Raw genomic sequence first — 25,310 nt, 5'->3', positions numbered from 1 at the left:
CTAGAACTTTCAGCCTCCAGAACTGTGAGAAACAAATTTCTGTCATATAAAAGGCACTCAGTCTGTGATACTTTGCTTTAACAGCCTGAACTGATTAAAAAAGTCTTTATATATTGCTAGGGCTTTCTCTTTAATTATGAGAAAGCTTGCCCCTGATCTTTTTCAAATTACTAGCATGCTACAAAAAGTCAGATGTGAACAAACATGAATTCCATAGAATACTACAAAGTTTGTTTGCACTGAATTATGTTAAACAAATATAAGCTCTAATAGAGTGTACAGTATAAAAGTAAATGTAAGCAAGATGTTGAAATGGGATATAGTTTCCGTTCTGACTGAGACTCCAGGACAGTAGAGGAAATGAAGGGCTAGACCAGTGAAGCAATTCCAACTTATAAAAACATTTGAAGAAAATGAGCGAGTTGGATATTAGCTCATTCTTTAAAGAACACTGTTGGGCATTGTATGTGCCCTGTTACCATGGAAAAGGGGGAGAAGCCCTTGCCCATCACCTCAAGTCTCTTTTGAGAAAGCCATCAGTGAGACTACTTCCAGATTTTAGTATGTCATCCTCTGGAGTTTGGGAGGTGCTGTACCCTGGTATATATTATACTTGTGAGGAATCTAAAGTTCCAGAGACTTAGAGAACAAATATACAGACACCAAAAGGGAAAGCAGAGGTGAGAGGAATTGGGAAATTGATATTGACACATATGCACTAGCGATACTATATGTGAACTAGATAACTAAGGAGAACCTACTGAATAGCACAGGGAACTCTACTCAGTGCTCTGTGGTAACCTGAATGGGAAGGAAATCCAAAAAATAGGGCATATATGTATACATATAGCTGATTCACTTTGCTGTACAGTGGAAACTAAGCCAACATTGTTGTTTTACAATAAAAATTAATAAAAACAAACAAGAAATAAAGTTCTAGGGCCTGGCTGAAGCAACTTACCATTGTGGCTGGGGAGTAAAGTGATACCCATTGATGACTGGTCAAAGGTTTGAGTTTCTGATGGACTAAATATGTATAGAGAAAGTAGGTGAGTCTGAAACTACTCAAAGGGATTTTGCCTAAGAGGGCCTTAAGAGGAGGAATAGTACAAGGTCTGTGTGGAGGAAGAATGCAAAGAAATAGTGGGTCAAGGGTAGATTCTCAAAAGGCCAGGTGGAGAATGTATCACTCATGTCGGGGACAGCGGGTAGAACGTTCTTGGTGATGAGTATGGATGAGGAATTCAAAAAACCCATGGGGCATTCCACAAGAGGGATAAAATTAAAAATTCATCATATCTAAAGGAGGAAATTAACACTCCCTCACAAGGCCTTTTTCTGTTTCCCTCTTGTCTCCCCAAAATTTGGCTCCAGAGGGGTTAGAAACGACAGTTAGTAAGTTAGGGAAAGAAGTGTAGATATTCAAGGTGGTAAACTAGAGAGGAAGCAAACTTGTCTGTCTTCTCAATGCAAGTTTTCCACCTGGCTAAGGGCTCAGCTAGGAGAATGGAGAAGCTCTGACTCTGAGAGGAGTTTGACATTTTTACTGTTATTCCAGAGGGAAATAACTGACATGAAGTTGTTTGGGGAATTGAAGAGAATTTTTCAGTATATTTGAGAGTAAGCAAAAAAGCTATGGGTTTCACTCTAGTTTTCCTATAAGAAGTAATGTCACGGAGCAGGCTACAGGGTGAGGAAGGTTAATGGTAACTGGATGTCTTCTACAATATTCTTCATGTTGTGTGTGTATGTTTTAAGTAGATCAAAATTAAAATTTCAACAAAAGAAAAAAGAACAAATGGCATCTAATTGACCAACTTTAAATAATGCTTATTCATGGTAAAGAATCTCGGTGTCAAAGTTTAGAAGCTGCTAAAAAGCCATTTAATCAAAATTATTGAAAATAAGTTTCAGGAAAAGCATGAAAGATGCTCACCGGCATGTTGGTACATCTAGCATCTTATTTCTACATCATCACTTGCTCAGCTCCGTTGATGGGTTGTCTCACCAGTTATCCCTTGCCTTTTACCTGGCTTTCTGTAAACTACTCAGCTGCAAGGCCTGAGACTCCATGATCAGTGTCTGATTTATGTCCCATTATTCTTGTGTCTGTCAGACTTTATTTTGGGGGGCTTCAAAATCACTGCAGATGGTGACTGCAGCCGTGAAATTAAAAGACGCTTACTCCTTGGAAGGAAAGTTATGAGCAACCTAGATAGCATATTGAAAAGCAGAGACATTACTTTGCCAACAAAGGTCTGTCTAGTCAAGGCTATGGTTTTTCCAGTGGTCATGTATGGATGTGAGTGTTGGACTGTGAAGAAAGCTGAACGCCGAAGAATTGATGCTTTTGAACTGTGGTGTTGGAGAAGACTCTTGAGAGTCCCTTGGACTGCAAGGAGATGCAACCAGTCCATTCTGAAGGAGATCAGCCCTGGGATTTCTTTGGAAGGAATGATGCTAAAGCTGAAACTCCAGTACTTTGGCCACCTCATGCGAAGAGTTGACTCATTGGAAAAGACTCTGATGCTGGGAGGGATTGGGGGCAGGCGGAGAAGGGGACGACAGAGGATGAAATGGCTGGATGGCATCACTGACTCGATGGACATGAGTCTGAGTGAACTCTGGGAGTTGGTGATGGACAGGGAGGCCTGGTGTGCTGTGATTCATGGGGTCGCAAAGAGTCGGACATGACTGAGCAACTGAACTGAACTGAACTGAACTTATTCTTGTGTCTTTCTGTGCTTTTTGTGTGGTTCAGATATGTATATATCAAAACATAAAAGCTGCTAGCTAACAACAACAACAAAAAAACAAAAAACAAAAAAACAAAAAACCTCCAAATATCAGCTAAAAACCCTGACATTGTGGTTGGGATAACTATACCTAGGAAGTGATATGTAAAATTTAAAAGAAAAATTCAACTAGAGACTACCAAAAATGTACTAGATTTTTGATAAAAGAGAAGTATAGACTTCTCTATCAGTGACCACCAACTGTAAGTAGCCACATTCATGGCAGGGAAGAGCCAAGAGGAGGTGAACTGGAGAGAAAAGGAGATAATAAGTTAGAGTTTCTCTCAAAGCTTCTGCTCTCCTTCTAACTCCACCATAGCCTGAAGACATCTCCTTTTTTTGTGACCAACTCTCCTAAATCTGGGCTTCCCTGGTAGCTCAGATGGTAAAGAATCTGCCTGTAGTGCAGGAGACCTGGGTTCAATCCTTGGGTCAGGAAGATCCCCTGGAGAAGGAAATCGCAAACCACCCCAGTATTCTTGCCTGAAGAATTCCATGGACAGAGGAGCCTGATGTGCTACAGTCCATGGAGTCACAAAGGGTCAGACACAACTGACGGACTAACATTCTGAGATCCATTGCATACTTGTTTAGTCTATCTTGACTAGTTTTCCTAGGGCTTCCCTAAGTACCTCAGTTGGTAAAGAATCTGCCTGCAATGCAGGAGGCCCTGGTTTCATTCATGGGTCAGGAAGATCTACTGGAGAAGGGATAGGCTACCCAGTCTAGTATTCTGGCCTGGAGAGTTCCATGGACTATATAGTCCACGGGGTCACAAAGAGTCGGATACGAATGAATGACTTTCACTTTCACTGATTGTATATGTCTGGCTTTTTTTTTTTTTTTAATTGTTTACTTATTTGACTGCATTGGGTCATAGTCATGGCATGTAGGATCTTCAATCTTTGTTGCAGCATGTGGGATCTTTAGTTGAGGCATGTGGGATCTAGTTACCCAACCAGGGATCAAACCCGAGCCCTCTGCATTGAGAACACTGAGTCTTAGCCACTGGACCACCAGGGAAGTCCCATTTCTGGCTTTTTGTAGCAGAATTTTCAGCCTGTAAAAGCAGAGTGGATGAGATGAGAGATTTGAAGTCCCATGTTTCTGAGTGAGCCACATAGACGAAGCCAAGCCTTGGGGAACACTCTGTTTCTACTGAACTATGTAATCTTCTTTTGTGGTCCTATGGTATCTAAAGGAAATCTAACCTTGTAACGTTATCCATCATCACAAAGAAAGAAAAGCACCTAGAATCCAAGATGGCACTTGAGTTTGATGGGACACAGTGGATTTCATTAATTTCTGAGATTAATCTCTCTCTTGATTTTATTTATTTATTTTTGTCCACACTTCACAGCTTGTAGGGTCTTGGTTCCTTGACCAGGGATTGAACCTGGGCCATATCAGTGAAAGTGATGAAACCTAAGCACTAGGTCACAAGGCAACTCCCTCTTTCTCTTGCTTTAAATGAAATTATTTATTATTGATCAGGGGCCCATATTTCCAACACATAATGGGGCTGGTATCAGCGTTTTCATCCACTTATTTCCAAAGTCGGTTTAGGTAACGTGACCATCAAGTTCAAAACAAGAGATATCATTTGTTAGGAAAGTTAAGCTTGTAGTATCTTTGTGACTTGGCAGGCTGTGTGTGTGCTCAGTTGCTCAGTCTTGTCTGACTCTTTGTGACCCCATAGACTGTAGTCTGCAGACTCCTCTGTCCATGGGATTTCCCAGGTAAGAATACTGGAGTGGGTTGCTATTTCCTATTCTAAGGGGTCTTCCCGACCCAAGGATCAAACGCAGTTCTCTTTTGTTTCCTGCATTGGCAGGCAGATTCTTTACCACTGTGACACCCGACCATGTATCACCGCAAAAGGACCAGATTCCGTATTACACAACATGAGATTAGAATCTCCACAATGATTCCTACCTGCTGTGTGACCTTGGGCAAATTTCTTAACCTCTCTGAGTGTCTATATCTGTATGAAGGGAGTAATGATTTAAACATTGTGAAGCTGTGAGATTTAATTGAAATCGTGTATGTAGAGTGCCTCATAGAATGCCTGGAACATTAGGGAACAGTAAAATAATAACTTCCCTGGTGGTTCAGATGGTAAAGAATCTTCCTGCAATGCAGGAGTCATGGGTTCAATCCCTGGGTTAGGACATTCCCCTGGAGAAGGGAATGGCAACCCACTCCAATATTCTTGCCTGTGGAATTCCATGGACATAGGAGCCTGGTGGACTACAGTTCATGGAATCCCAAAGAGTTGGACATGACTGAGCATCTAACAAGTCACAAGTCACTCCATTTTTTAGCCCTATATTATACTTTTGAAGTCCTCAACTGGCTAGGACAAGTTTGGTGTCTGTTTAATCAGGATGGGCTGGTTTATATTGTTACATGAACAAACCTAAAATCTCACTGTCTTACAACAACAAAGGTTGATTTCTTGCTCGTGTTATTTAGTCACTGTAGGTTGACCCTGGTTCTATTCCATATCATCTTCTCTCTGGAATGCAAGAGGGGAGCAGCCTCTGTTTGCAATGTTACCAGTAGCTGTGGCAGATGGAAAGGAAAACATGGTGAGGAAGGCATTGGTCCTTAAAGCCTCCATCCAGAATGGATACTTCTGCTCACTCATTGGTCAAGGTAAGTGACTTGGCCATATGTAGTTTTAATAGGATGGAGAAGTGTAATCCTCCCATATGAATGAGCAACAAATATTAGTGAAGCATAGCTGTTTACTACATACAGCTGAGTCTTTAGTTCCCTAAACTCTGCAAAAAAAAAAAAAAAAAATAGGTATTGCGTATCTGATTCTACAATTATCCGTTCATATGAAAGTCTATATAATCCTACCTACTTATCCATTTAATTTCAACTAAGATGCTGCTTCTACCATAGTCTTCCTGGATTCTTTTTGCTGGAAAATGAATAAACTACTATGGCCTGACATTTTACTTCTGAGGGCATGTACCACGCTCTGCCATGTATTACACTGTATTATTTCACATGTATTTTTTTCTCAGTGGTATTCACTTTCAAGGAGTTTACAATCTGTGTCATATTCATCCTCAGGACCCTTATGGTACCCAATTCAGTGTCTTGAACATAATTTATTCAAATTATTTGTAGAGCTGAATTAAAGAGCTCAGATGAGAAGTGAACAGTATATGTGGGTGGGGTGGAGGAAGTGGGTGCTACACAATGAAGAAATATCTCCTTTTGAAGTCAAATATATGTTTTCTGGAAGTCCTTGGTAGTAATCATGGGAAACTCTCTGGGGAAACTGGAATGTCAGCTGAGACTCCTGAGAATCACTTTTGCAAGGCTCAGAAAAGACAGAGGCTATGAGAGAAAATTAAGGCCATTGGAGAACTATATCAGCTAGTTCATAATTAGCAATTAGTGCAGAAAGGTGAAACATTTATTTCAATCTGACAAGTAAGATTGCATAATTTCACCAAGAGTATTTGTCTATACCCTTTCCAGAATGCATTAAGCATTTACAAAGAGAAACAAATAGCTTCAGCATTGGTGGTAAAAGGAAGAAAACAGACTTTCTAGGCTGTCCTGGGCAATAATATGTGGTATAGTATAGTTGCCATGTGGGTGGATTAACCGTGTCTTTCTGTTCCTCTCTTAACCCAACAACCTCTAGTCTTATGTCAAGTCTGAGAAAGAACCAAGAAAGATTAATTCTTTCCTGGTGACTTGAGATAATCAAGGAATCACCTGTGTTTTCTTTAGTTCAACTACTATTCATTGATTCATCTGCTAGAGACTGTGATAGTTTGAGTCTATTCAGTCTTGTACACAATCTAGAGTCTTATTCTTAATATGTCTTTATACATGTTATTCTTTTGGCCTGAAATTTTCTCATCTTTGTCCTGAATAATCCCTACTTATCTGTCTGCTTTTGGTTTCTGCATCCCATTATTTGGGAAGAATTTCTTGTCCTGCAAACAAAGGTTTCGCTTCTCCCCTTCTGTGTGCTTTCAAAACAAAATAGATGTCCCTCATCATAGCATTTTCCACAATCAAACTGCATTGTGCTTTCTTGTTTAATTGTCTGTAACTCCCATTGACCTGTACACTCTAGGAGGGTGAGGCTGTTTCTTGCTCACTGCTGTAGCCTCTGTACTGTAATGTCTGATGAAAGTTGATTAATGTATCATTATCTTTTTATGGCCATTATATGATTATATTATTATAATATATTAACATGTCAATGCTCTATAATAGTGGTAAATGTGTATCTTTGAGGAATTTAGCCATTTGCAACTAGCTGTAATTTTTAAAGAGTTATCTTCAGAACGTCTATGAATTAGTCTGTCAGGGCAATTTGAATAGAGTGCTCTGCTTTTCAGTAAAATGAACAAAGCCAGGAATCAAGGCTTGAATTCTAGATTTGGCTCTAACTATCTTGCTGTGTGTTCTTGGGGATTAACTTCACCTCTCTAAACTGTTTTTCACATATGCCAAAAAAACAATGTGGAATAGAGATGTTATATGCCTGACATTCTGTGACTACCATTGTGTGGTGATTTGAAATGTTACCCAAACATTCTCTGACTGTTTTCCCATGGAGGGGTGGGGGTCTATGTTCCCTCCCCCTCAATCTGGGTTCTGTGACTGATTATCAAGAAAATATAGTAGAAGTCATACTGTGCCAGTTTCTAGGCCCAATCGAAGAAGTTGACAGCTTCTTTCTGCTTCTTGGATGTTCATGGTTGAAACCAAACTACCAAGCCCTGCTGCTGCTGCTGCTGCTAAGTCACTTCAGTCGTGTCCAACTCTGTGCGACCCCATAGACGGCAGGCCACCAGGCCCTGCCGTCCCTGGGATTCTCCAGGCAAGAACACTGGAGTGGGTTGCCATTTCCTTCTCCAATGCATGAAAGTGAAAAGTGAAAGTGAAGTCGCTCAGTCGTGTCCGACTCTTCGCGACCCCATGGACTGCAACCTACCAGGCTCCTCCGTCCATGGGATTTTCCAGGCAAGAGTACTGGAGTGGGGTGCCATTGCCTTCTCCCACCAAGCCCTAAGGAAGCCCAAACATCCTGTGGAAAGACCCACCATGGAAAGAAACTGAGCTCCCTTGTCCCTATCCCCTGCTAAGCTCTCAACTGGCAGCCAGCACCAAGTTACCAGCCATATGAGTGAGCCATTTTGAAAACAAGTCCTCCAGCCTCCAGTTGAGCTGCCCAAGCTGATGCTGCATAAAACAGAAAGCCTCTTTCTCTCCCCAGCTCTCCTCAACATGCAGATTCATGAGCAAAATCACTGATTCTTGTATTGAGCCATTAGGCTTTGGAGCAGTTTGTTACACAGCAGTAGCTATCTGATACATACCTTTAGTTATTACTTCCTAGTGTCTCAGACTTTTCATCCACTGAAATATTCTGGTATGTGTAAAATTAGCTCCAGACCTTTGACGAATCAATGTTTACTTCAAAATTATAACAGGAATAACAGCAGTAAGGAGAATATACCATTAAGTGATCACATACTGGATGAGTAGTGCTCCTCCTGGACTTCTCAGCAGAGGTTAATGAAGAAAGCTTTGGTCAAATTAACTGATATAAATAACAAATGGGTCAACCAATCTTCACTGGCATGTAAGATCTATGATCTATGAGTTTTTGCTGGACTTTTTGGAGATGATTACCAATTATGGGTGAGTACCCAAACTACCATGAAAACTTAGCCTTCATTTATTTTGTGTGAAGTGATGTTCTCAACAGTAGCACAAGGTATCCATTTACTACTGTGTCCCCTCAGTTAACCTAGGCTGGGAAACAAAACCATTTCTTTAAAATGGCATAGTTATATATAAAATAATATTTTTATACCTCATGTAAATTAATATCTAGCTAAAGCAACCCAGGGTGTATAATGAACACCTTCAGTAGCTAAGTAGTTAATTGTCAGTGGGTTCAGGAAATGAGGATTGATAGTGATGTCTTTGTGCTGCCACAGTAGTTCCTGGGACTGGTGATTTCTAGACAAGGTATGGCTTCTGGGATGATTCCCACATCTATGAGGGCAGTGGCCTTTCCCCCTTAGGGCATAGTTATGAGCAAAAACCATGAAGCCAAATAATCTGGGTAAAAGCTCAACTTATTAGTTGAATGACATTGGACAAATCGCTAGGTCTTTCTATGCCTCAATTTCCTTACCATGGTGACAATAGTAGTGACTATCTCATGGGATTATTTTAAAGGTTAAATGATTTAATATGTTTAAAGGACTGAGAACAATGCATGCTATATAAGTGTTAGTTATTAATATTACTATTAATATTACCACTAGTTACTATTATTTTTCTTTCTTTCTTATCTTGTAGCTGAGAACCCTGTCTACAATTAAATCCTTTGTATATGGACACCAGACAGAGCCTGCCATACCCAGGAGGCCATTGATTAATTTCAAAAGTCCTAAGTGTACCATTGGCATATGGAGCATTCGAGCATCCTTTTTCCTCTCTTAGTCCTGCTTCCTCTCGAGAAGTGTTCACTCCATTCCACTTACACCAGTCACTCTTCATACCACCATTAGTTACAGAAGCATCTGGTTCTGAAAGTAAAGGAATGTAGAGAGGTTTGGATGGAAAAAAAGCATTAGAATGAGTTTTCTCTTATGGGTATTAAAAATAGCACTTTAAGAAAGTGATTATTATAAATGTTTAATTTTATGTCATATATTGTTGGCATTTGAAATTTAGCCTTTACTTGAATGTATACAGTAGAGTTTTAACAAAGCAAGTTCTATATTTATTATGTTTAGTGTGATTTGAAATTCCGTCTTTCATGTTTTACATAAAGTGAAATTTATGTATGATTTGTACATAGATATACAAGATTACATTAAGAGCCTTTAAGATTTAAAGATTCTGGGACTTCCCTGGTGGTCCAGTGGCTAAGTCTCTGTACTCCCAATGCAGGAGGACTGGGTACAATCCCTAGTCAGGGAATTAAATATCCTGAATGACTCAACTAAGACCTGGCACAGCCAAATAGATAAATAAGATTTAAAGATTTTATATTTGGTCAATATAATTGAGATAAGATTTGGGTTTTGAGGCCCAGTGGGTGCTTGCTTGTTTGTTCATTTCCCCTAACATTCAGGTTTAAGTCTACACCTTAGGCTGAGTTCCCTGGAAACTGACTGAGATCACATTGTGTGCAAAGGTTTATTAGGAGGTGCTCTAAGGAGATATGGCTTCCCAAGTGGCACAGTGGTAAAGAATCTGCCTGCCAATGCAGGAGACATCAGAGACACGGGTTTGGTCCCTGAGTTGGGAAGATCTCCTGGAGAAGGAAATGGCAACCCACTTGAGTATTCTTGCCTGGAGAATTCCATGGACAGAGGAGCTTGGTGGGCTACAGTCCATAGGGTCACAAAGAGTTGGACATGACTGAGTGCCTGAACATGTCACTCACTGAGCATGTCACTCACTGAGCATGTCACTAGGGAGACAGAGCCATGAGGAAGTGAGGGGGCAGGATTGGAGAGAGGCAGAAGCTGACTCTCCATGTGGTTGCCACAGAGGTCTCAGCTGATCGTACAGGGAGTGATGGAGCTGGGAAGGCCGTCCTGAGTCATCCCGAATTGAGGTTGAGGGCCCAGAACTTGAATCTCCAAATCGGACACTGAGGCTGAACTCCTTGGAGGAGACGTAAACTTGGACAAACAAAGCTGCTTCCTGGAGCCAAGAGCACTTCAAGCTAAGCATCCCAGCTGTGTCTGCAACTGATCATCACAACAGCTGGGGATGGGAGCACCAGCCCTGACAAGGGGACTGGGACAGAGCCCACAGTATCCGCTAAAGTGCAGACAAAGTGTTTTAAGAATGATGTATTTCTAATGAAAAGCACTTCCACAGCTACTAACAAGAAGTGAACGACTCAGGCAAATTACTTAATCTCTCTGAGCCTCATTTTCTCCTGTTCATTGGAGATGAGATCATTTATAAGGACTAACAGAGCTCTACTCCTGTGTCTTTCCCATAGGAGACAACTCCATCAATTCTAGTTTCTGTCCCACCTGGCTCCATTCTGTGATATAAAGAATCTAAGGTCTGGAAATTCTAGCCCCTGTGTTTTCAAACAACTCTAGGAACTGTAGTTCTGCTCTTGCTCAGGGTTAGCTCTCTGGGCAGGAAATGAATGTCACTGAAACACCTAGAATGGGCCAGGCTCTTTGCCAATTCTTTATCCAGTTCTTTATCTTTATTTCTCTTTATCCCTCACCATGATATTGAGGGGTGGATGTGAGCACCCTCATTTCACATGGCAGGAAAGTGAAGCTCATAGAGGTGAAGTGTCCTGCTCAAGGTTACATGGCTAAGAAGGGGCAGAGATCGGGTTCCGACCCAAGTTCACACATTGCTTCGTGTACTGCTGCCCTAGCCCAGGTGTTGCGTGCCCTTCACTTGAAAGCTCAGGCTTCCAGAATGTAGCTAGGAAAAGGAAATTAAAATTTTAAGGGGGATTAATATTTTAAAAATATTGATGTCATTTTCTATTCTGCTTTCCTGAGCATGTGATCTTACCCTGGACAGCCTAGGATACTCGATAGCCTAGACATTTTTTGAGGGTTTTTTTTTTTTGTGTGTGTGTACACTAGTGATAAGAAGTGTTAAAGAAGAAATACAGAAACATAGGAGGATGTTCACAAAAATAAGATTATGCAGCAGACCACAGCTTTGTAAGTTCAGCTATGGTTTTCAGAAAGGATTTGCTCAATTTTTTAGCATATATTAATGCATATATATGGAGTCTAGAAAGATGGTATTGATGAATCTATTTGCAGGGCAGCAATGGAAACGCAGACATAGAGAACAGGCTTGTGGACACGGGGTGGGGGAAGAAGAGGGTGGGATGAATGGAGAGAGTAGCAGGGAAACATATATCACCATATGTAAAGTAGCCAGTAGGAATTTGCTGTATGACTCAGGGAGCTCAAGTAGGTGCTCTGTGACAATGTAGATGGATGGGATGGAGTAGAGGGTGGGAGGGAGATTCAAGAGGGAGGGGACATGTAATACGTAAAGCTGATTCATGTTGATGTATAGCAGAAATCGACACAACATTGTAAAGCAATTATCCTTCAATGTAAAGTAAATAAATTTAAAAAAGAAAAGATTTGCTCAATTTTGAAAGCAGACCCCTCTTCTCACTCCCCTCTTGCACCTCAGCATCTCCAGCATCAAGGACCCAGAGCAGAACAGAAACACACTGAGTTCACATAGCAAAATGATGACTCTCGTTGCTTCAGTGCAAGGAGAATGTGACCCCAGGAAAGTAGGAGACAGCTGTGCCCCTTTCCCTCAAGAGGAAAGTGGGAAAGAGAAAGAGAGAGGAAGAAAAGGGAGAAAAAAACCAAGCTGGTGTGGATCCTGATTCTTACCTTTCCAGGTTTCAGTGAGAAGATGGGGGTGGTGGTGACTTAGTTAGAAATTAGGGTGACTCCTAATTCGACCCCCTGATGTAAAGTGCCAACTCATTGGAAAAGACCCTGATGCTGGGAAAGATTGAAGGCAAAAGAGGATGAGATGGTTGGATGGCATCACTGATTCCATGGACATGAACTTGGGCAAACTCTGGGAGATGATAATGGACAGGGAAACCTGGCATGCTGCAGTCCATGGGGTCACAAAGAGTTGGACATGACTTAGCTACTGAACAAAAACAAGGGTGACTCCAAGAATGAATCAGGCATGGCATGGCCAGACACAGGAAGATCCTGAGTTTCATTTAGTGGCAATGCCAGCTCTCAGTTCCTATGTGCCATAAACTTAGAGTTGAGTACCCATTGACTTTTTATAAGGACCCCCTGTGGGAGGATGAGGGACACTTCATCTGAATCTTAGGTTGGGGTGCTGGGCTGGCAGATGGGATGAAGCCCTTGGCAGAGACCCAGGGATGGGTCAGTGACCTGTGATGGTTGAGGTGAGGCTAGAATCACCACTGAGCCTTACACAAGGCGAGAGGGTTAGCAGCCTGGGGTTCTACCATGCACAGCCCTCAGTGGATGGCGCTGGCATGGTGGGCAGGACACTCAAGGGAACTGAGGGCTCCCTTGTTGCCTTGGAAGCAGAAATGACCTTGTCTGAGGACCTCACACCTTTCCTGTCATCATGAGGGTCTATAAGTTCCTTTTCTCCACTGAACCATGTGTTATTTATTCTTGCCCCATCTCCCTGCTGGCGCTAGTGGTAAAGAACCCAATTGCCCATGCAGGAGATGTAAAAGACATGGGTTTGATCCCTGGGTGGGGAAGATCCCCTGGAGGAGGGCGTGGCAACCCACTCCAGTATTCTTCCCTGGAGTATTCTGTCCCATGGACAGAGGAGACTGGCAGGCAACAGTCCATAGGGTTGCACAGAATCAGACACAACTGAAGCAACTTAGCATGCACATCTCCCAACACAAGATCCATTTCCACCCTTTTGCATTTTGTTCTGGGTCTCAGGAGGCTGACTTTTCACAGGCTGCATCAACTGGCTTGCCCTCTGGCTTCTGGGCACCTCTCACCAATGGAAGGCACCACCTGGGGACCAGCATGTGGGTGGAAAGAGAGACGGGTTATTTTCCTTCTGCTCCCTCCCTATCTGGCAATAGCTTATAAGTGACTGCATTCCTCTGCCCAAGGACCGATGCACAGCCCTCTCCTGAATCTAGAAGTCTCATCTGGCTCTAGAACCCTTCCCTCTTTTTACCCGTTTAGACTTCTGAACCTTGCGTGCTTCCCCATCTCTCCTTGGCTTCTCTTAACTCTATCAACCTATCAACCTTGGGCTTCCCAGGTGGCTCAGTGGGTAAAGAACCCCCCTGCCAATGCAGGAGATGCAGGTTTGATCCCTGTGTCAGGAAGATCCCCTGGAGGAGGGCATGGCAACCCACTCCAGTATCTCTGCCTGGAGAATCCCATTGACAGAGGAGACTGGCAGGCTACAGTCCATAGGATCTCAAAGAGCTGGACATGACTAGAGCTTCTTAGCATGCACACACAACCCTATCAACACTGTTAACAATAATCTTTTTCTTTTTAAATTGAAGGATAGTTGATTTAAAGTGTTGTGTTACTTTCTGCTTTATAGAAAAGTGATATATATATATAATGTATATTTTATATATATATATTCTTTTAATACTAATTTCCATTATGGTTTATCACAGGATATTGAATATATTTCCCTGTGCCATACAGTAGGACCTTGTTGTTTATCCATTCTACATAAAATAGTTGGTGTCTGCTAATCCCAAACTCCCAATCCAACCCTCCCTCACCCTTCTTCTCCTTTGGTAAACTTAAGTTGGTTTTCTGGGTCTGTAAGTCTGTTTTATGTTTCACAAGTAAGTTCATTTGTGACAACAGTCTTTTAATTAAACAACCCCACTTTGCGTGTGGTTTGCTGCTGGGTGGAATGACTTTTTGTCCTGGTTTGCCTCCGATGGTCCCAGTAGATTCCAATTGTCCCAGTGTGATGGTTGTAGCATCCCTCTTAATGCTTAGAGGATCCTGTCTGGATAGTGTCATACTCCCATGACCCTGGCTGCCTCACCATCTCAGAGAGGATGGCAGGTTGAGAGGCTGGTGAATAGACATACACTTGAACCAGACTGGGCCCTTAACTCATTGGCTCTCCTGCTTACTCACAGGAGGGCATGAGATTACTTATAGATGCGATCAAAGAAACCAAATTTTCTCTAGGTTTTTAGGCTGTGGTGTGAAGGATTTTTCAAGTCCTGTTGCTCATTTGTCACTCCTGGGGGGCAGGGCTCAATCTTATCCATCTTTGCCAACTCCGATCTGCCTAGTGCCCTGCCTGGCCTGGGGTCCGTAAACACTGTCTGAATGAACAATAAGGGCATGGTCCCACCGTGTTCCATCAGTGTGACAACTCATTTACACATAGATGTAACCATGGCACCAGTTCTCCCAGGAGCTGTGTATACTTCACAGAGGGAGCTGCTGTTATGGGGAAAGGAACTGGCAGGGTGCTTGTGTATGTGTGTGTATGAGTGCATGTGTGTGTAGGTTTGGGCATGAGATTACAATCTAAATATAAACTCACAGTGAAAAGTCATTTCTGTTGTTTGGATGGACATGAAATTTAGAGGGGCAGGATACATTTTGTGTTTTAAAGTTCTCCTGCTTTTCCCTTTCTCACTACACACAAAAGAAGCCACAGAGCTGACCCCTGCTTTTCCTGGGTCAAGGTGGTTTCTCTCAGTTCTGTAGGATTTAGCAAAAGCATTCAATGAGCACACACTGGTTGCCAGTTCTAAGGCAAACAGGTGTCTCTCTCTCTTTCTCTTTTTTTTTTTTCTTTTGTGACTGGTTTACTCTAGTTAGCATGTTTGGAGATTCATCCGTGTTGTAGAATGTATCAGTACTTCATTCTTTTGAGGGGCGTTTTCACCGAATGTATTTTTGGAGCTTTATTGTTCTCTCTTTTTATTGGAGTACAGTTGATTTAGAGTGTTGTGTTAGTTTTAGGTATACAGCAAAGTGACTCAGTTATACATATACATATAACATTCTTTTTCAGATTCTTTTTTTAATTTTATTTTTTAACTTTACAATATTGTATTGGTTTTGCCATATATCGAAATGAATTCGCCACAGGTATACATGTGTTCCCCATCCTGAATCCTCCTCCCTCCTTCCTCCACATACCATCCCTCTGGGTCATCCCAGTGCACCAGCCCCAAGCATCCAGTATCATGCATCGAACCTGGACTGGCAACTCGTTTCATATTTTCTGTGCTATACAGTAGGTCGTTGTTGTTAATCTATTTTACATATGGTACCAGTGTGTATCTAACAGGTCTCTTCTTGGAGGTTGACTTGCAAATATCGTGCTTCTAGTCTTGAGCCTCCCTGGATCCAGTCAGTCTGCTTGCTTCTCAAGTTAAAACTCACTGCCTCTGCCTCCTTCCTCACCTTATTCTCTTTTTAGGTGAAGAAATCAAAGGATTTCAGCAGAATCCAGTTTGTTTCTATGGAAAAGCAGGGGCCCGTTCTGCAAACCCTTTCTGGAGACGTAGCCGAACTTACAAAGCTGTGGTCTGCTGCATACTTTATGAACATCATCATGCTTTTCTGTGTGGCAACTTAGAAACTCAGACTACTAAGAGCAGCCTTATTCCTTTCGGGGTGGTTCTGCCCTTCTTCTCGGGCAATGGCAGTCATCAGTGAGGCAGGGTTAGTGATCAGAGGTGGGTGCTATGACACGAAGCCTCCTGTGTACTCAGCACAGGTCTGCTCATGGGAAGAGCTCTGAGTCAAGCCTGGGTGATACCACAGTGGTACCCCTGGAAACAATACTCACATCGCACTTATCAGGGGTGGCTCGCTAAATGCACTTTCTTTTTTTTTTTTTAATTTTATTTTATTTTTAAACTTTACATAATTGTATTAGTTTTGCCAAATATCAAAATGAATCCGCCACAGGCATACATGTGTTCCCCATCCTGAACCCTCCTCCTCCTCCCCTCCCACACCATCCCTCTGGGTCGTCCCAGTGCACCAGCCCCAAGCATCCAGTATCGCGCATCGAACCTGGACTGGCAACTTGTTTCTTACATGATATTCTACATGTTTCAATGTCACTCTCCCAAATCTTCCCACCCTCTCCCTCTCCCACAGAGTCCATAAGACTGTTCTATACATCAGTGTCTCTTTTGCTGTCTCGTACACCAGGTTATTGTTACCATCTTTCTAAATTCCATATATATGCGTTAGTATACTGTATTTATGTTTTTCCTTCTGGCTTACTTCACTCTGTATAATAGGCTCCAGTTTCATCCACCTCATTAGAACTGATTCAAATGTATTCTTTTTAATGGCTGAGTAATACTCCATTGTGTATCTAAATGCACTTTCATTTTGACCGCTGCTCTTCTGGGTTCATTCTCTCTGCATATATGTTGTGTGTTAATTGCTCAGTCATGTCTGACTCTTTGCAACCCCATGGACTGTAGCCCGCCAGGCTCCTCTGTTCATGAGATTCTCCAGGCAAGAATATTGGAGTGGGTTGCCGTTTACCCTTACATTAAACAGCCTTTATCCTCAGGTCTGGTTTCCCTTTGGGGCCAGCATTTTCCCACAGCAATTTCCACTGACCTACCCATTCTGGACCTTGTCCCTGGCGTCTATGGGCTCTTTTTTACATTTTCTCTGGCCATGGCCACAGACAGCCTTTAAAACTCCCTGACAGATGCCCTGAGTTCTAATTCTAGCTCCTCATGGCCAGCTCCACGTGTTTCCTACACACTGAAAGGACAATGGGTTTCCCAACTAAAGAGGTATGTCACAGTCTTAACACATGGCTGCCAACATTTTGTTATCCCTCCCTTTAAGAGTGCTAAGTTGCTTCCATCGTGTCCCACTCTTTGCGACCCTATGGACTGTAGCCCACCAGGCTCCTTTGTCCACAGGATTCTCCAAGTAAGAATACTAGAGTGGGTTGCCATTTCCTTCTACAGGGGATCTTCCTGACCCAGGGATCTAATCTGGGTCTCTTTTGTTTCTTGCATTGGGAGGTGAATTCTTTACCACTAGCACCACCTGAGAAGCCCCTCCCTTTAAGAGGTGGACCCTTAAATTCCCCTCTCCTTGAACATGGGCCGGCCATAGTGATTTTCTTCTGATGCACAAAACGTGGTGAATGCGACTCTCTATGATTGCAGATGCAGTATAAAGGAAGAGACAGCTTTGGTGTGACTCTCCGTATCTCTTGGGAGTCTCTTGGAACCCAACTTAGGCAACAGAGATGGGACACATTCTGGCTGGCAGCCCCAGCTGGGGCCCTAGCTGACAAGCAGCATTGTTCTCCAGAAAGGTAAGAAAGGAAGCTTTCAAGACGACTCCAGCCCCAGTAAGTGACTAAAACCACATGCTCGAACTCCAAGGGAAAACTGGCTCATTGAGCACAGTTAGCTCCCCAGACCGACGAGATATATTGATAAATAATTGTTGCTGTTTTAATGCTGTTATGATCACGGTGGTTTGTTAGGCAGTTGTAGACATCCATAATGAGAGGCGAGAAGAACTTGGAGAAAGTTCACAGAGAGCCAGAGGGTGATTTAAAGGTTATGTATAAAACACGATAACATGGTAGGGAGTCTGAGCTTTTTAGTCAACCAAAGGAAAGATCAAGGAGAAATTTTAAAATGTCTTTAAAAAACGTAGCAAAGGAGATGAAACCTACTCAGTTTCCTGTGAGGACAACAGAAGAGACAATCAGCTTAAATTGCAGCATGATGAATTTGGGATTGATGTACACAGTGATTTTTGAGTGGAGGATAAAAAGCCATGAGCATCATAATTTAATGAATCATATATTGTCTTACTGCCCTCCCATCCAGCTAGGTTCCTGCCCCTGCTTCAAATTCACTGTGGTCTCTAAAAAAAAAAAAAAAAAAACACAAAAACTATTAATACACAATTTAATAAATATGTATTAAAGGTAAAATGTGTTAATGCTGTGCTGTGTGTAGTCACTTGGTCATGTCCAACTCTCTGTGACCCCATGGACCGTAACCTGCCAGGCTCCTCTGTCCGTGGTATTTTCCAGGCAAGAATACTGGAGTGGGTCGCCATTTCCTACTCCAATTATGTAGCTTAACAACCATTTACATAGTTCCCAATTCTGTGGGTCAGCTGGATCAGATTGCCTGCTACAGTATCTATGAACTCTGGTCCAAGACTTTAGTGGAGACAGTTTTGAGATGTCTTGAGCCATGCAAAATGTGAGGTGCTCTGTAGCAACCAGGAATATGGTAGCTCATGAACAGAGAGTCACAAACCCTTGACTAACCCCAGCCCCTACCCCACCCAGTCTTGAAATACACTTTTGTTCCTTTTTTCCACCCCTTCCACATTTATCCACCCACTACCACTGTTTGGGCAGGGCAGAGAGCTAGATTTACAAAAAACATCCAGAAGCCTCTTGGAAGAACAAGAGCAGCCCTCCTTCAATGTCTTAAACATAATCACAAAAGCCAAACTCAGAATTTTTCCCTACTGCTTCTGCTGCAATTTTTTGATGCTGGAGGGCATTTATTCAGCTTTTATTATTTTCTTGTTAAAGAATATTTAATCTTACTGGTGGGTGCGTGTGGGTGGCAATCACATCAGAGGAAAGAGAAAGAAATCCAAGTGTGTTTCTGAGGGAAAAAATGTATTAACTGTTACATGGTGGTACATTCTTTATAGTTAATATGCAGCTCAAGAAAGAACATAATAGAACAGCTTCCAAACTACGCAAAAAGCAAAATCAACTCTGCGTAGATCATACCCTTTGTTAACAAATTTAGACCTATATTTTCTAGGAAACTAGATTTGTATGCTGGGGAAGTTGTTTTTTTTTTTTTTTTTTTTAGAATTAACCTGTTGTTTTTGAAATGTCCTGGGGCTAGAGAGTAACATTGGCTAAACAATGAGTCAGAGGTTCTCTTGAACTACAGTGTTGAAGGCTCAACACAGGAGGCCCAAGAGAGCTAAGAAAGAGCTTTGGAATGCTCAGTATACAAGCATTCCAACAAGGCCAGAATTTTGGAGAAGATATCTCAATGACATTGCCATTAGCAAAATCACAATTCAATAAAATTGTATCGATTTACCTCTATCATAAGATTTGCTATAATGGAATAACCCTTTCAGTTTGTCCCAGCAAACAATGATCTGTGATATGTTATTTGTTTGTTAAGCTTCAGTTTCTGGATATGTAAAATGGGAAATAATGATAATGTCAATTTTGTGAGGCTGTTGTGATAATCGAATGAGGTAACGTTCATAAAATTCTTAGCTGAGTGCCCAGCACTTAATACAAGCTGGCATTTAGAGTAATTGTTATTATTACTGCTGGAAGGCAGTATAGTATAGAGAAGAACATGTGTTTTGAAATTTGATAGAATTGGATTTAAATCCCAGTGTCTTTTTGTTTTTTAAACATAAGTAGCAATGTGTCCTTGGGCATATTACTGTAAAACTGTGATAATATTACTTATATGTTTTCTATAAGGCTTAACTGAAATTACTTACAAAAAGAATTGAATGTAGTGACTGGTACATGGAAACTGATGAATGAATGATAGCTTATATTACTCTGTGGACTTTCTATAGTATCTAGAGAGACAAGTTTGGCTTATTCTATACCTATGTGCTTGTGTGCTCAGTTGTGTCCAACTCTTTGCGACCCCATAGACTGAAGCCTGCCAGGCTCCTCTGTCCATGGAATTTTCCAGGCAAGAATACTGGAGTGGTTTGCCATTTCCTTTTCCAAGGGATCTTCCCAACCCAGGGATCTAACCCACACCCCTTGTGTTTCCTGCATTGGCAGGCAGATTCTTTACCACTGGTGCTACCTGAGGAGCCCATGCTATATCTGATACTATGCAAAAATGAACCATAATACTTCAGGATTTGCAGTGATTGTGGACTGAGTCCATTCAGTCCCTCATAGAGGATGGGATTAGATACAAAGGAGATTTATAGGGAGAAATAAGTGTGAATGCTAAAAGGGGAAGGTGCAGGAGTAGGCAGGGAGAGTCTTCAGACTGCGATGCAGGTATGACCCCTAAGAAAGGAAAAGGAAGGACAAAGGATGGGATTGGAAGAGCCTCAGACATAGCCTACCTCTGAGAAAGTCTCAGCCAGGCAGATGGGGAGCCCCAGAACCAAGACTGTCCATCAGAGAAGTCCTGTGTCAGGCAGAATGGCCCAGATCTGGTGCCCCCACCTTGTCACCACTGAGTGGGAAATCCTGGGGCCTGAGTGGCCTTGGCAGGAATGCTGCAGTGGATCCTAAAGGCACAGCAGCTAGGGGCTCTCAGTGAATGATGCTCATCCAAGCAGGGTCTCTTCAAGAGGGCCTTTGGGGTACCTCTATGGCCAGGCTGACGGATCAAGTTAAGCTCTACCCCAGGAAGAATTGTCTTGTTCATATTAGTTAGTTCCTGCTCTGGCTCTCATAATAGACCCTCTGTTAGTGTGGAATTCAGTAGAATTTTCTAAGAAATGAAACACTGCCAAGAGTATTTCTGGAGAATGATTGAAGCATTTAATAATAAAAAAAAAAATTTGTTGAAAAACAAATTTCTTAAAAATCAAGTTAACAGTTTCTCTCTGGAAAAGAGCAAGGTAGGTATGGGCCTCTTGTACATGTGTAACTGGAAAAAAAAGTGTATTTTTAAGTGACATCTTTTAGTTATGAAGTTTCGATAATTCATTCTAGTTTCTCTTCCTGTCTAATTGCACTACTCAAAGTTATTTAAATTTTCTGTTTTAGAAGGATGTCAGGAATATAATAATAGAAGTAGATTGAGAGGATATAGCAAATCTGCTTTTAGCTTTTATTTTCTCTGCCATGAAACCATTGCTTTTTCCATGTCTCACCTTTATCTTCCTCTTCATTAGTAACACCATGGAGGAAAAACTTTTCCTCTACCCTCTTTATTCAATGTTTGGGGATTGCAAATTAAATTGACAAGAGACAGATTAGCAAAAGAAAAGGCAGATTCCAATCATGTACATAGGGGAGTTCACAAAGAAAAGTAACTCAAAGGGGTGTTTAGAATTTGGGGTTTATATACCATCTTAATAGGGGAAGGGGGAGAGGATGAAGAGCATTACGGGACAATGAATGACTTTGTGGAGAGACAAGTGGGCCCTTAGGAGAGAGAGAAACGATATTTTTGTGACAATATCTGTTTAGGTGCAGTGTGAAGGCTTTTCATCTTCAGTAATGACTCAGTCTTCCTTGGTTGTTCCTGGGGAGGAAATTGATAACGCCTGAAATCTTGTGGGAGGCTCTGCTTTTAGGCAGAGAAGGAATTTCAGGAACTCAAATGCCTTCTGCTCAAAATAATTTTTAAGTCACAGTGGTGTATTCTGGACTCTTTTAGCGAAGCAGATGCCAAAATATTGGCTTATCACACAATGTGAGGACCCAGATCAAAGATCGGGTTTAAGATCCAGTAATAGTAGTGCTGTTGTCTCAATAGTTCTGTGTTTATTCAATAACAATTTAATGGTGGTGGAAAACAGAAGCTAACTGGCATTCAGTAATGGCATGGGTCATAGAACCAACTCTTTGAAAATTAAAAAAAAAAAAATACAACCCCTCCAATCAGAACAGTACCATGATGAGGGAGAGGCATTGAAGTTGAGGGCCAGAGAGGGGAGAAAAAGGATGCAAAATATCTGACAGAAGATTCAGGGCCAAGCAATAATCGACTCGTGGCTGAGTGAACTCACTGTTTAAGAAAAGACAACAGGTGTTAGATATGTGAAACCAATGAAATCATCGCATTACCAGGGAATTGACATTGCTAGTAAATCAGCAGCAGGCCTGGATAAATGAAACCTGGGCCATGCAGGCAGAGGCCATGATCACAGTTGTTATGACCCCTTCTAAAATTTCTACCCTAGCTGAAAATGAGATGAGGGTTAAAACAAAGGTCAGTGTTTATGCTGCAGAATGCATCTTGCACAATCATTTTAAAGTTTTTGATTAAAAACAATGTGGGCTTTTGTTGTTATTGATGATGTTGGCTTAAAGTTGGGCATCTCTGAGAGGCAAGGGCAACAGGGTTATATAATGTGGGAGTTTGTTGGCATGACTTTGCCTGTGACCAGAGTGATGTAGGACTAAATAGTTTACTCAAACTTGTGTTAAGTGTATGAAGGTCTGAAAGTGAGCAGGTAATTGACACTTTTGACTGAGGAACACTTCTATACTACCTGGCAAACTGATTCTCTTTGAACAAGTGGGCTTACGCTTAATAATATTTATTGTATCATTGTTTACAGTGACCAAAAAAGCCTGTAAACAATCCAAACACACATCCATAGGAAAATTATCAAATAAATTGTAATATTTCATACTACACAGCTATTAAAATTGAATATGATCAATACTGATTGACCTTTAGAGATATCCATGAGGAAAAGAAAACACATTAAAAGTATTTTAACAATCACACCTGAGAGACTTTAAAACTTCTTTTGTTTATGGTATGAACTATATATGAATCCACCTTAATAGTGAATAGCAAATTTATTAAATTCTAGTTCTTTGAATTTAGCTGGTAGGTAGATGAATTCTGTACCTGGAGCTTGGTCCACTTTTCTGTGCTTCAACATAGCAAAAATAATCCTGAGAAGATGATTATAATATTAGAAGTACCACTTATTAAAATTTTAAGAGGTAAGAAGATTTAAGGAGGTAAAGGGTGGAGGAATAAATGTGTTAAATTATATGCCTGGGGTAAGGTGCTTTTAAAAGTTTCTATTGAGAGAAGGAAAGACTAGAGACTACGTACTACTGTTAGAGACAGAGGAACGAAAGTAGTCAATGTAAAAGGCCTAGAATTGCAGATGCAACCACATTTCTGGATAGAGCATTGCAGTTTTAAAAGACATTTTTACATCCAGTTCCTCACTTGTCAGAGAGCTGGATATATGACTGCCATTTCACAGAAAAAATAAAAATAGAACTAGATTAGTTCTGCCTAAGTTCTGTCTCTGAGTGCTAGCTAAATTGGATAATTGATAAAAATCTAGATGTGGAGCTGGTGAAGAGAAAATTAAGGTTTCCTTCATTGGAGTTTGGAATTGAGATAGTCTTCAGTGTAAATAAATGCATGAACTGCTCTGTGGATGATGCTCTCAGCATTCCTGAATCTTCCACAGGCTCTAGAAGATTGGAAGCAGAATAAGAATGGAGTAGAAGGGACACCATCAGGGTAGTGATGCCTGTTAAATGGGAAGAGCAGAGAACCTGGGGTAAGCCGGGGCAGGGGGGCATGGTGGAGGCGGTCAGAGAGGAACCCAGGTGATGACTGTGCTGATCCTGGGTACAGAGCTTTGGCTGGTAAGGGTGGACCAGTTAATTAAGACCACCCCTTCTGAGTTTGAGGGAGAATAGATACATGTATCGGAGAAGGCAATGGCACCCCACTCCAGCACTTTTGCCTGGAAAATCCCATGGACGGAGGAGCCTGGTGGGCTGCAGTCCATGGGGTCGATAGAGTCGGACACGACTGAGCGACTTCACTTTCACTTTTCACTTTCACGCATTGGAGAAGGAAATGGCAACCCACTCCAGTGTTCTTGCCTGGAGAATCCCAGGGATGGGGAAGCCTGGTGGGCTGCTGTCTCTGGGGTCGCACAGAGTCGGACACGACTGAAGCGACTTAACAGCAACAGATACATGTATGTGTATGGTGAGTCCTTTTTACAGCATTGTTAATTAGTTCTGAAAGTGAAAGTCGCTCAGTCATGTCCGACTCTTTACTATCCCATCGACTATACAGTCCATGGAATTCTCCAGGCCAGAATACTGGAGTGGGTAGCCTTTCCCTTCTCCTGGGGATCTTCCCAACCCAGGGATCAAACCCAGGTCTCCCGCATTGCAGGCCAATTCTTTACCAGCTAAGCCACAAGGGAAGAATACTGGAGTGGGTAGCCTTTCCCTTCTCCAGGGAATCTTCCCAAACCAGGGATCAAACTGGGGTCTCCTGCATTGCAGGCAGATTCTTTACCAACTGAGCTATTAGGGAAGCCCTAATTAGTTCTACCCCAATGTAAAATAAAAAGTTTTTATAAAAAAAAGGCCAACCCTCCTGCTGAAGACAACGAAAAAAAAGCTGGGAGATATATAGATACATAATAACTAATATACTATATAATAAAATACATTATTTATACCTATATTACATATAATATATATTATTACTGTGCTGTGCTTAGTCACTCAGTCCTGTCTGATTCTTTGTGATCCAATGGACTGCAGCTCACCAGGCTCCTCTGTCCATGGGATTCTCCAGGCAAGAATGCTGGAGTGGGTTACCATGCCCTCCTCCAGGGGATCTTCCCCACCCAGAGATTAAACCCAAGTCTCCTACATTGCAGGCAGATTCTTTATCAACTGAGCCACCAGGGAAACCCATGTTATTACTAATACAAGATAATAATGATATATAGTTATTAATATAATCACTGATATTGTTATTAATTATAGTTATAATATTGTTATTAACAATATATATCTATTAATTATTAATATATTGCATTATATTATAAAATATTCTGCAAAATGCCAGTTCAGATAGCTAAACTAGAGTCAAGAATTACTAGGCCAAGGTCAATAGGGAAGATGATGGATACCCAGGGAGTAAACCAGAGTTTGCGGCCACTTTTCCCCTGGGACATTTGATAATTCCTTGCCAGGTGACTGAGAGCCTAAAATGCATGAATTTGAGCATCGTTGAATGTCACTTTTGACAGTTTTATAAGGATAGAGATACAGGATATGGCATTCAGGACTTTATGGCCTTGGAACCATAGACAGCCTGTATCCTAGATGTGAGTGTGCACCCTCGACTGATACTGAAGTCCAATTTATCTCAATCCTTGAGTGGATTGAAGAGTTCTTGAATTACCAGTGTCCCCAGACCAAAGCATGAAGAAATGAAAACCTACTCTG

General features: G+C 41.7%; 1 long non-coding RNA gene across 2 annotated transcripts in view; it reads left to right on the top strand.

The window, feature by feature from the left end:
- Positions 1-17,654, top strand: part of LOC138986404 (uncharacterized) — a 38,356-nt gene extending 20,702 nt beyond the window's left edge. Inside the window, exons 2-4 of one of the 2 annotated variants that reach the window (XR_011463254.1) lie at positions 5,271-5,453; positions 8,273-8,483; positions 9,153-11,624. This is a non-coding gene — a long non-coding RNA (uncharacterized lncRNA). Of the gene's footprint in view, positions 1-5,270; positions 5,454-8,272; positions 8,484-9,152; positions 11,625-17,508 lie in introns of those variants that run through there. The other variant, XR_011463255.1, reaches the window with a different exon arrangement.
- Positions 17,655-25,310: the final 7,656 nt, after the last annotated feature.

This window comes from Bos mutus, chromosome X (genome assembly GCF_027580195.1).
Source record: "Bos mutus isolate GX-2022 chromosome X, NWIPB_WYAK_1.1, whole genome shotgun sequence".
Taxonomy (NCBI): Eukaryota; Metazoa; Chordata; class Mammalia; order Artiodactyla; family Bovidae; genus Bos; species Bos mutus.
The sequence above is the reverse complement of the archived record's forward strand: the minus strand, read 5'-3'. Positions and strand labels throughout refer to the sequence as shown.